Source organism: Ictalurus punctatus, chromosome 5, assembly GCF_001660625.3.
Source record: "Ictalurus punctatus breed USDA103 chromosome 5, Coco_2.0, whole genome shotgun sequence".
Taxonomy (NCBI): Eukaryota; Metazoa; Chordata; class Actinopteri; order Siluriformes; family Ictaluridae; genus Ictalurus; species Ictalurus punctatus.
The window spans coordinates 4,774,818-4,787,281 of record NC_030420.2 but is presented as its reverse complement, the minus strand read 5'-3'; the positions used below and the strand labels follow the sequence as shown (position 1 = coordinate 4,787,281).

At 43.2% G+C, this 12,464-nt stretch overlaps 1 protein-coding gene across 4 annotated transcripts in view; it reads left to right on the top strand.

Annotated features, from left to right (window-relative positions):
- The first annotated feature begins 7,099 nt into the window (after positions 1-7,099).
- LOC108265400 (fibroblast growth factor receptor 1-A) overlaps positions 7,100-12,464 on the top strand; it is a 35,256-nt gene continuing 29,891 nt past the window's right edge. For 3 of the 4 annotated variants that reach the window (XM_017467673.3, XM_053680104.1, XM_017467672.3), the window contains exon 1: positions 7,100-7,812. The gene's annotated coding sequence lies outside the window, so the exon portion shown is untranslated. The remainder of the gene's footprint in view (positions 7,813-12,464) is intronic. The other variant, XM_053680103.1, reaches the window with a different exon arrangement.

Here is a 12,464-nt window from a genome sequence, read left to right as displayed (position 1 = left end):
TGTTTTTCCCACCATTCTGTGTACACTGTACAGACTGTTCTGCGTGAGAATCGGCGATTTTCAGAAATACTCAAACCAGCCTGTTTGACAGCAGCATCCATGCTATGGTCAAGGTCACCGAGATCACATTTTCCCCCATTCTTATGTTTGATGTGAACATTAACTGAAGTTCTTGAACTGTATCTGCATGATTTCATGGATTATGCCATTGGCACTTGATTGGCTGATTAATACAGAAATTCAGATTTGAGAATTCAACAGTTCTGGGGTATTCAACAGTTCTGAGTATAACCCTCATTAACAGCCCCCTCCACACCAGCTTGTAAAGACCTCCTTGTTCTCATGTCTTTGTTTCCTTCCAGAAAATTCCCCATCGCTTCATTGTGCCACCCAGAACACTCTCATTATTGTTGACATGGCACCCCCATGGACCTGGTCATTCGTCCATGCACACACACCTGGTGTGAGCATTGTATTAGCTACCCCCATGCACCCCCATGTGCCTGTCGAGTGTAATTAGTCTGAGATTATTTACTACAGGCCAGTGCACTGCATGACTTGTTTTGTCTTGGCTAAACATCTGGCTTAACACTCTCACAGTGGCGATGTCTCCATTCACTTTCTATCCTCAAGACACTAAGTCAGGACAAACGTAGCAATTTACTCATCCCAAAAGTATTTCCTGTTGGAAATGATTAGCCAAAGACCAAAGATAAAGGAGATGACTCACAGTGAGGGGTAAGCATTTGGCTTGGGATCTTCTCTGAAAATTATTAGAGTTATACATAAACACAAATTCTCAGATTCCACACATAACCCACCCATTTGGACAAATTATAGTCTTGTGTATGTCTTGAGATTGCAAGATTTGGCGTTTTTGAAGTCCATATGGAGATACAGTGATTTACTGTGTCAGTGGAATGAGTGTTGCCTCCAGGGTTTATAATACAAGCCAGTCATTTCCTACTGGTGAATCACATAACTACAGAAGTGTGACGATGGGTGACAAATCAGAATCTGATTATAGTGTTATAGTAGCGATATAACAACGACATTAGATCACAAGGTCTGTGATTCACAGCACAGGAGACAGAGGTAAAAAATGATGCCTAATACTCTAACATTACTGCTTCCGCTGAACATCCTTTCGACACACTTAGTACAGTTTGTCTTTATTCTTTTACACCTCTATATTGTAATAATTTACAATCCAGCTGTCTGGTGTCATACAGAAGCGGATGGGTTCCTTTTTTCCCCTTTTTGGTTCTCCATTCCTCTCAAGGTTTCTTCCTCGTGTTGTTTCAGCCGCTCTGGCTTGCTCTTTAGGGATCTAAATCTACATCCAGATTCCTGTAAAGCTGCTTTGACAACGTCTATTGTTAAAATGTATGCAAATACAATTGAATCAAATTGAAGTGAACGTAATGCGACCTTTTGCCTACGTTAAACGACATTACAACTTCATGCACCCATATATTCAAATGAAAGCAGCGAAAATTAAGTGGTTTGACCTTGGAAAGCTCTTTGATTATTCATTGGTGTAATTACAACAGAGCCGAGACCCGAAAGTGAGTTGAGACAAGCTTTTGCTTTTACACTGATCATGTGCCGATCAATACGCTTCATCGATCTGTGAAATGTTGTGGAACGAATTTCATTCTCCCATGGGTGTCTAACACGGTCTTTATCTTAGAATCTGGGCTAGAACATCAAAACAGCTTGCAACTGCAGACATGAAACCTGAACGTAGATGATACGACGTTCCTTTAAATGGTGAGACGCAGCAAATGGTTTTGTCTTCTGTCCCTTTGCGGTATGTGAAACAAATCTGCAAAGACGGCAGAATAATGTATTCTGACTCATATGTCATGTAACAGCCCTTAAATTGCACCATATTGACTCAAAACCGTATAACATATCAGTACAAAATACAGCCACAAGCAGTGATCTGTGGGGTCCAAGCACCTTTCGTATATCATTCAATTAATCTAATCATAATTCAGTGCATTTTAGACATTTTCAACAAATGGTCTCCTCCAGCAGGAAGAATTCAAATATACTCAACCACTTGGCATTCAACATAATCATTGTCTTTACGCTACAGCACTTTTGTTTGTAATTGAGGGGTTTTTTAAAGACTGACTTCTAAAAATGCAACAAAGTAAAGTTTATACATAGGAATAAGAATAAATACAAGGTAATCTGTGGGGTCTGAGCAGCCATTGCAAATAGTTGGCCCAGTGGACGGTTCTTGCCAATTTACATAGAATATGTACATAGAGTGCTAAAGAGTCCATATATGAACATACTGTTCAAGTTTCGTGACTGTAGCTTACATCTAAGTGTGAAGCCAGCCCTTCTGAAAGCCGATTGGCTGATGGTGGCCAAGTTTATAGGTAAGCCAATCATCTTTGGAAATCTACTGATAGAATAGCAAAATGATGCAGAACACAGAAGTTCAGCTTGATCTCGCTTACATTTATGGCATTTGGCATATGCCCTTATCCAGAGAGACTTACACTTATCTCATTTATACAACTGAGGATTAAGGGCCTTGCCCAAGGGCCCACCAGTGGTAGCTTGGCAGCCTTGGGGCTTGAACTTCTGACCTTCTGATCAGTAACCCACACCCTTTAACCACTGAACCACCACTGCGCTTATGTTTTCTGAAAAGAAAAAATAAAAATAACAGGCACAGAACTTCCAAAACAAATGACATCATCTTGAAACAGTTTTCAAAAGCTGTGAATGACATGGCGCCATGGCAACATTTCAAAAGAGTGATCGTCAATCATAATTGTGTGACATGAGGTGTAATGCTTGCTGCTCCATACACACAGTCAAAGATGAAGCAGTACCGTGTGAAATTCAGCATCAAAGAGCCAAACTCCAGATCACATGAATCGCAGGCTAATATGCTGACCAGATGAGACTGTTCAGATTCAGAATACTTTCGTGTGATCTTCAGTATGACAGGATTAGAAATGACAGCGTAACCCAGACGATTCACTTTTGATCCAAAGAGGCTTCACTGAGGTGTTCTCTTGCCAGATTAAACAAAAGTGTTGTTTTAAACTTCATAGCCAAGATTAACTGGAGCCAATTTTACCTTCTAAACAACCTAAACCTCAGTTTTCCATTTCTCTAACCTCATCCATCTCTCCCGCTTTCCAGCCTGACCCTCATTAGTCTCTGTAAGGCTGGTTCACACCTCATTGCCACTTCTATTCACTCCTGTATTTGGCGATAAACCCCCTTTAGTGGGTCAATGGGACCCTTTTTGGTCTGCCTGCTTGCATTCCCTAAAGAATAAAACTCTGGTTAATGGACAATTAGTCAGATTTATTCCTAGGCTCCGCCATTCGACATAATAAGCTGCAGGAACCACTTCCTCTTCTTAGAAAATGCGCCTTTTGGGCCTGTCAAGCGTCTGGTCACGTGTTAAGGGGGGTTGCTGTCAGCTTGTGTGTTATCACAATACGTTTTTTGTTTTTTGTAATTCTTTACACCTTTAGGGAGCAATAAAGTTTAAATAATTGAGAGTCTTGAGTGGAAACCCCTGCGTTTCTGTTTCTGAGAACACAAGCCCCTAGGCTTTTTTTTTTTAAAGGTGCGAGTAAAGTGCTACACAACACATATGATGGCAGCTTGCTTCTTTCTGGTTTTACGGTGTTGTCTGGAAGGGTAAATTGATGTCAACTGAGGTTTAATTGGATTGAGAGTGCCAAACCGGAAAACCGTGACATCACGAAAAGCGTGGAAAACAAATAAATAATGTTGAAGTGAGAAAAACAACTTGTTTTTTCCATGACTCTTTCTGTTTTGCTGGTGGGCTTCATACTTGCTGTTTAATGACTTGTTGTAAGAGTGTTTTAAGCATTAAACACGCCATTCGTTTGATATAAAATTCCCCAAATCCATTATTAACAGGGGGCAATTTGTTCAAATGCTGTTTGGACTGATTGGAAGGTAGGTTTAATAGCTTTTAGTACGTTTATGATGTAAACACAAGGAATAGCTTTGTTCATCTGATAAGGAAGCAGGGCAACAAATAGCGAATAGTGAATAATTTCATTGTAGCCATCATCAGCATGGCGTCTTATTTAAAATGTCCATATCTATTCATTACAATATCGCATTCCACCCACTTGTGTATGCTGGCAAGGTCATCTCAGTCCCATTTCCTAATGACAATATGCAGCCCTAAATGCTACTGCCAAATATTCTGCACCCATTTGACTTTTGGCAAAGCAAACATCTGGAAGGACAAACTATAGCATGTTGTAAGTGCTCCTGAGAATCTCCACCATCGTTTGAAGATATTCACAAATCCAGGGATTTAAAAAAAAAGAAAAAGGCATTACAGCTATGTGATTTCAAAGCTAGGTCTGTCTGAATAAACAATCTTTACTGTGTCATCCATTTTAATCCAGACTCCCAGGCATACAGGACTGAGAACTCATAGCAGGCTAGCTGTGTAATTAAAATGACAAAATGAAGAGTTCTCATACCAAAATGGAGAGCAGCAAATGATTAAAGCTTCTTGATGGCTCGGTCTATGATTGCAAACTACATCCATGTTTGGGGTCAAGCCAAGTCTGATTGGTGTCTGAAGCAAAAATGGGGCTACATCTGCTGGAAATCTGACCCGGCTTTGTTGACTTGACCCTCTTCCTGTAAATGTCTAACAGGGTTGGAGACACATGTGGGTTTTAAGCCTTTAAGTTTAAACTTCTTTATATTCTTAAGTCTTACACATGTGGGTTCTGTTCAGTTTGTTAGAGTATATACTGTATGTGTTTTTGTCTGTACCCAGTAGGCTCATTCTTATGTTGTTGATGTTGTTGTGTTTTTTTAAAATCCATTACCTGGGGGCTTAGTGGTTAGCATTGTGGCTTTAATGGTTGGCATGTTTGCCTCGAACCTTTGCGGTTGGGCATTCGATTCCCGTCTCTGCCCCGTGTGCATGGAGCTTGCATGCTACAGGTACTCCAGTTTCCTCCCCCAGTCCAAAGACGTGTTGTAGGCTGATTGGCATCTCTAAATTGTCCATAGCGTGTGAGTGTGTGTGGCGAGTTGCCGCCCTGTCTAGGGTGTCCCCTGCCTTGTGCCCCGAGTCCCCTGGTATAGGCTCCAGGCTCCCCACGACCCTGTATAGGATAAGCGGTATGGAAGATGGATGGATGGAATCCATTACCTGATTTGTGCAGGTCAACAGCTACGTGTTTCTTTAGGGTTAATAGATTTTACATTTGTGTAACCTCAAAATGATACCCCAAGAAAACTGGAATCAAAGCCAACAACTGTGATTCTGGAGGATTAAACCAGCTTGTGACACAGTGTGAAGTGCTCACCAGCAGCCGATTTAGCCACTGCTACGACGCTGCTGCGACGTTTGTCTAAAATCTACCAGTAGGAGAACATAGGATTATGCAAAACTCACAGGACAACTACAAGTACACAAATGAAACGTCCCAAAGAACACACAAAAAAATCTTAATTACTCAAGCTCACTTCGTCTCTTTATGCATCATCACACTGACTGAAGACGTAAGCATAGACGTAATCACAGGTCTATCGTCAGAGGATCTTCATCGTACAATGCGATATGAAGAACACCTTACTGCTGTAATTGCACAGTCTAAAACCGGATCTGGGGGGGGGGGGGGGGGGGGGGGGGAGTTCTTGACACATTGGTTTATAAAAAGAGAATGCATTAGAAAGAAAGTAAGTAATGTTTCCTGTCTTGAGTGTTTGATTGTTTGGGGACAGTTTGAATCATTGTGTATAATCAGTTGAGGTAATTTTCATGAATTGTGCCAATAACTTTGGAGTTGACTGTAGTTAAGCGGAGTAGTTTTTTGGATCCCAATCCCAATGCACACCTCTACATCTCAACCAGATGGCACGTGAACATTTCTAATGGGTTTTCTGAAGAAAAAAAGAAGAAGACGCGATTCGTATTTGTATTTATATCCGTTTATAATGGTGCCTCCTTGTAAGTGGTATTCTGAGAGTTGTAATGACGTCATTTCCCACCTCGGCACGATCAATCTGCGGAGTGGGAAAAAAAACCCCAATGTGGCCGCGTCCACGAAAGCGTGTGTTTTGTTTGCTCTGTCAGAGCATGTAAAGCTCTGATGCGGTGGGACGGCATCTCAAATGTTGTTTTTGTCATTCTGAAACGTTTGAGCCAAAGTGTCTATCATGGAACTGTCTATCATGGGTGCACGGTGGCTTAGTGGTTAGAATATTTGTCTCACACCTCCAGGGTTGGGGGTTTGATTCCTGCTGCTGCCCTGTGTGTGAAGTTTGCATGTTCTCCCCATGCTGCAGAAGTTTCCTCCAGGTACTCCGGTTTCCTCGCCCAGTCCAAAGACGTGCATTGTAAGCTGATTGGCATTTCTGGAGTATGAATGGGTGTGTGATTGTGCCCTGCAGTGGATTGGCACCCTGTTCAAGGTGTGCCGCATGCTCACTGGGATAGGCTCCAGGTTCCCTACAACCCTGAAGGATAAGAGATATGGAAGATTGAACACATGGAATGGAAACGGTGTCTTTAATCGCAAACGTTTTATAAATGCATACATTCAAAAAAAATTTCGCAGAAGTTAAATTCGCAACTTTGGCGGAAACATAGGCATATTGATGATCACCTTCTGAAAACAGCGATTAGCATGGTCAGTGTGTTATAGATGGAACCCAGTAGGCCTACTGTATCTGTTTATTAATTGACCTAAAGCCAGTTGTTGTTGTACTGTACAGCAAAATACGACTCACAGCTCACACAAACAGGCAGAAAACTACAATCCCACAATGCACTTCCCGGGCCGGTGGAGAAGCGCTGAGGTGCTGCGAGTACAGGGGGGCGGAGGTTGGGTTTGGAGGGAGGGAGGGGAGGCGGGCAGGTTTTTAAATCAAAGCCATGCAAAAAAAGAAAGAAAAAAAAAGGGGGGGGCGGCGTGCATGCGCGCGTATGTCTATGCGTTTGTGCGTGCGTCTGCGCGCGCTAGTTTCTTCCAGCGCCGTAGCGGAGCCGCACGCGCGACTCTGGAATCTCCTCCTTCCTTCCTTCCTCCCTCTTTTTTTTTTTTTTTTTTTTTTGGAGCTTCACACCGCGGTGGGGGAGGAACGCGGACAGGAGGAAAGTAAAGCAAGCGAGAAAGAGAGAAATATCACTCCGGGATGCGAACGTAAGAGTTTTTCGCTTTCTCAGTCTCTCCGGACGCGGAAAAGAAAAAGAAGAAGAAGAAAAAAAAGAACCCCACCAGAGTTTGGCTTTCTTCCTTTTTCTTTAAATGTTTTGTATCTGTTCCGTAGTTTGAACTGGATACTTCTGAAGGGGATTTACGATCAAAGAAGCGGTAAAAGTTTTTTTTCCCCCCTTCCTTTCTTTCCTTCCATCTCCTGCTTTTCTCTCGAGGAGAGCAAACCGCGTCCAGAGAGGGGGGAAAAAAAGAAGGAAAGAAAAAGAAAGGAGGAAGAAAAAAAAAAGGAAAAAAGAAAAAGCACGGGTGGAATTCTCAGCAGTGGAAAGGTAGCCTGTAACCTGGCGAGTCCTTAAATCCAAACTCGTACACGCTTTGGATTTGCGATAACATTTTGTTATCGACAAACACAACACACCTTTTTTTGTTTTGTTGTTGTTGTTGTTGGGGTCCCCCCCCTCACCTTTTTATTTTTTAATTAAAAAAAAAATCTGTAGAGCCGAATAGAGAACGAAAGATAATACGGAAATAAATAACCTAACTTTCTTCTTTCAACTTCTTCTACAACGCCTGGAGAAGAAGAAACATTACCTCAGAGGGGAAGGTGAGTACCTCAGGCGACATGTTTTAAGTTAATTAAATGCGCCGTGTGTGTGTTTTTAATGTATTTAATTACTTTTATTCGGTGTAGTTTTGATGTCGGAGAGAAATTATCAGTGCATAAACCAGCCTAACTTTCATGAGGTGTTTTTTTGTGAAATAGGAAGAATTGAGAGGAGAGATTGAGCAGGCTGCTGTTTGTGTTTATCTCATGTCCTTTCTTTGTGCTGTGGAGAGCAGTTTACCTCAGACCCAAAAGAATACACTGGGCTAATTTTCATCTTTAAAAAAAAAAAAAAAAAATTGCCACCTCATGCTGTAATATAATGTGTGTGTGTGTGTGTATGGTAGAACTAATGTGCAAAGCTTTTACAGCTATATATTGTCATGTTGCATCAACATCAGATGTAGGCACCTTTTTAAAATAAGTGGGGGCAAATACTTTTGGAACTACAACCCCCCCCCCCCCCCCCCGCCGCCCCCCAAGTAAAATCATTTCCATCCTCAACCCATTGTGCATCGTTTTGATTTCAGTTATAAAGAGTGAAGCACTTTGTGTGTTACAAGTTGATCAACATGTTGCACTGATGATGATGATGATGATGATGATGATGATGATCTCCATAATGGCATTCATGATGTTCTTTCATGGAGAATTTCATACAGAGTATCTTGCTCTTTCTCTGTCTCTCTTGTTCTAACATGGATTGCTTTCTGGATTGTTCTGTAGCAAGGCTCTCTTTTGATTCTGAATATTGAACTAAAGCTGTGTTCGTTTTCTATTTATTACAGCGCCGTGATTCATTCCATTTCCTTCCCCGTCGTATCGTTTGCCAAAAACGTGCAAAGCTGTGATGGACTGTTTCAAGTCTTGGATCTGTTTTCATGCATCCGATGACGGGAGGTTACGATACAGATGTAGTGCCTTCGCGCTGTTTAATTCGAGTTTCGTAGCTTTCTTGTTTCGATGATATGATCACAAGTCGTGATCTCGCCATCCAGATAATTCGTGCTCTCTTAACACCTGGGTTATCTTTTTTTTTTTATATTAAATTCTGGACCGGTTTTGTATTATTGAGAGCTTCTCGTCTGTCTGCTTTATTTGTGACGGCTATAGAGACGCCGCCGTGTTTCTTTGAAGGCCTGCAGAGACTTGTACACTTCCACATGTCCCACAAAACCCAACCTGCAATTCATGTCCATCCCATTTCGGATTATTCTGTCGGAGGCTCTGCGTTTTCAAACTACTAGCCCTCCCTCCTATCTCCCATATGTACCCACATATACCCCGTCACTACCACACACACACACACACACACACACACACACACACACACACACACACACACACACACAGAGTCATCTTCCCCCTTATTTCCATTTCTGCATCCAGAAAAACTCTGGCTGCTGACGAGCGTCCATTGAAATTCGCAGTAAAAGCATTCACGGTCAATTTCCACCTTGTTCCTGGGAAGCAAAGCAGCTTGAATGCAAAGCAGGACTGAAAATATAGATCTTCGCATTATTTATGCCACAGCGTTGTTGAAGTCTCGATTCTGATTGGCCAGAAGGTGTTGATTTTATTTTTCCATGGCCGAAACTTGGACAGTAGTTCTGGCTGTAATTCAGACCCCAATATATTCATGCGCTTGTTTTAATACAGCCCTTCGTTTGTAAGGCGACGTTTTCTGTCAGGATATTTAATCCTGACGTTTATGGAAGGAGTCTCCAATGTCAGAGCTTCGTAACAGCAAGTTTTTTTCCGCCATGGGAAAGTCTAAGACTTCGCGCTTTCTGGTTGGATAACAATCTGGGGGGTGGGGAAGAGTGTCTATCGAGCGAGTGTTTGGATTATAGGTACTATTTATAGGTGACTTATACTGTGATAAACGTGATACAGTGGACTAACTTGTGTCGCAGAGTTTCACAACTTTAAATGTAGCTCTAAATGGATAGAAAAGTATGTTGTGTCGTTCGTTAATAAATAGGAATGGTAATTGCTGTGCTGTAAATGCAATAACACAATCCACGCTGGGCTGTTATGGGAAAATAATCAGCTTTGGGGTTGTAGCAGTAATCTAGCGGTGTGTCAACCATCGATTGTTTTCCAATAACGGGGAAAATGGAGGCTGACTACGTTCCCAACCAAGAACCATTGGTGTCCAAACTAGTTGTTGTTTTTTTTTTTTTTCCATTAGATGTATGCGTCACTTGATCTGAGGGTTTTAAGTCACAGATTCCAGATCAAATGTTTGTAATATCTGGTGTTTTTAATGACCTCCAATTATAAGACGACCACTTCGTTTTATTTATTTATTTATTTATTTTTTCTTTTCCTCCCCCCCCTTGACCTTTTGAGATGGAGAACTGGAGCAGACCTTGTAAAAACACAGCCGTTTAAGGCCATAATTACGTCAATTAGTGAAATTGGAGGGCAGATCGCTGCTGCACTAGCTGGTCCTGCAGGATTTGGCTGGTGTTTCTTCGGCGGCGCCTTCAAAGCGGGTCAGAAGTTCAGAGGCGCTGCACTGCAACAGCGCTCTTGACTTGGAAAGGCTTACTGAGAAAAGTCTAGCTCCGCTGCCTTTTTTTTTCAAAGGAAGAATTAGGACAATGGCGGTATATAATTAAATGCCATCCGTCATAGCCACCTTCTTTGTTTACATTCATAGCAGAAATTCAGCAGACGGGTGTATTTCAGACGGCGTAGTAGCAGGTCTTGCAGCAGTGTCGAACTAGCCGTGGGCATTTCGAAGAAACCGTTCGCGTGCAGAACAAGCAGCATCAGCCTTGTGCAAGCTTTGCTCGTTGTTCGGAAACATATGTAGATGTTCTTCATACTTTTTACATGAATCTCATGAGAAAGCGGTCACAAGTTTGGCTTCCTTGGAACTTTTAAATAATATAACGCCACGTGCTCTTCAACACGCAGGCTTGATCAGAGGAATTTGGAGGCGGCGTTTGTCCTCCTGAGATGTTCTGAGGAACAAGGAAAGCTGTCTTCGAAGGGTCGCTGGAAGAAGGCGATCCCATAAATCTATTCACCAGATCAGAGGTCTGTGAAAAACGCCCAGCAGTAAAGTGACCGCATGATGGTTAAATTGCGTTACTCCGTTCTGAGTAATGCAAATTGGATCCGATGCGCTAAAGTTACAAATCCGATCGGTCGGCTCGAACGGTTCCTCAGACCGATCTAACGTCGCGTACATTCCAGTGTCTCTTCAGTTCCCCGCTCGCAACTTTAAATCCCCCCTGTTTGACACACAAGCATCTTGTCCTGTAGTATACGACCTCTCGGTCAACGTGTTTCGAGACCTTGCATAGAAAAATAAAGCTTGGGAGAAAGTAGCTGAGTGAGTGTACATCGATAGTACATTTTAGCTTGCTTTGCTAATCCACCGGACGTCGAGTGTGAGCCCTTACAAGAGACGATCTATAATGGCGCAAGAGAAAAGCAATCGCCCTGTCGTTATGAGAATGTTAGTTTGAATAACGGCGAAATTGTCCATGCTGTTTGGGTGGGAGGGGTAGCATGCTCTCTGTCCCCTGTCAATCAGATAGCGCGTTCCACCAGGTGTGTTACACTGCCATTTGATGCAGCAGGAAGCATGTACTAGCCAGCCCGAAGAGAAAAACAAAGAGGGACACAAGAAACTTGTCGCTTACTATTGGGAACATAAGGTTATGGTTTGGCTGGGAATCCAAGTCCGCATAATTTGCTCTCCTCTCTGGGTGGGAAGGACCTCCCTACACTGTCGATCGTAGCACTAGCCGGTCACAATGACTGATTTTCGTGTTAGTGCTCTCCTCCAAGCGTGATCAGCTGCCGTGTGGAGTTGCACTTACTGACTGGCTTCGTGCTCCACTCGCTCGGTCCATGGCTGTATCTGTCAGATCTTCTACGCTGAGATTCCGAGCACGAAAGCGGCATTCCCACCGGACGTTCTTTTGGGTGGAACCGCGCACCGGGAGTGTGTGGAATCGTGGGGCGGGAATGATCCACCCTCTAATTTCTGGGGCTGCCTGAAAAAGCAGCAGCCAGCAACCCTTTAAAAATACGTCCACCTCTTCTGAACAGCCCTGCTATCACCGCGGCTTCCTGTGTTTCGTTTTTGTTTGTTAGTTTGAGCACGTAAAAGCCGGCACTCTGTGTGACCTATAGGCTCAGCCTGCCGTTTGGATATTAAGCAAATGCAACGCATGACGAAGTGTGCGCAGTATTGGAGTGGCGGAATAACGTATTTGAATATCACGCGTAGCTTTACAAGCAAATCAGTTACGCACAAGGTGGAAGGAAAGCGAAAGTCGAAACCATTTCCAGCGCAGTCGCTTCGACTTCACTGCTGCCGGACACTTTGGGGGGGGGGGCTAGCATTCCGCTCGGCTAGCAGGCGGCGATAATGAGTGTGTGTGCGTCTTGCCCCCGTTCCCGTCCGCCGATCACAGCGAGACAACATCCTGGGCTCCGTTTAATTAGGGGTCCAACCACTCTGCTTTTCACTCTTCCGCTCCACTCCTGCTTCAGCATGCGCATTAATGAATAGCTAGGTCTGTTCCACAGCTTGCAGGAGTTGCCACTTGTTTGTTTACACGGGGTAACAGGAAACCCCGAACGGCGCTCGTTAAGATCGTTTTGCGTTTTCTCCGCACGGGGGC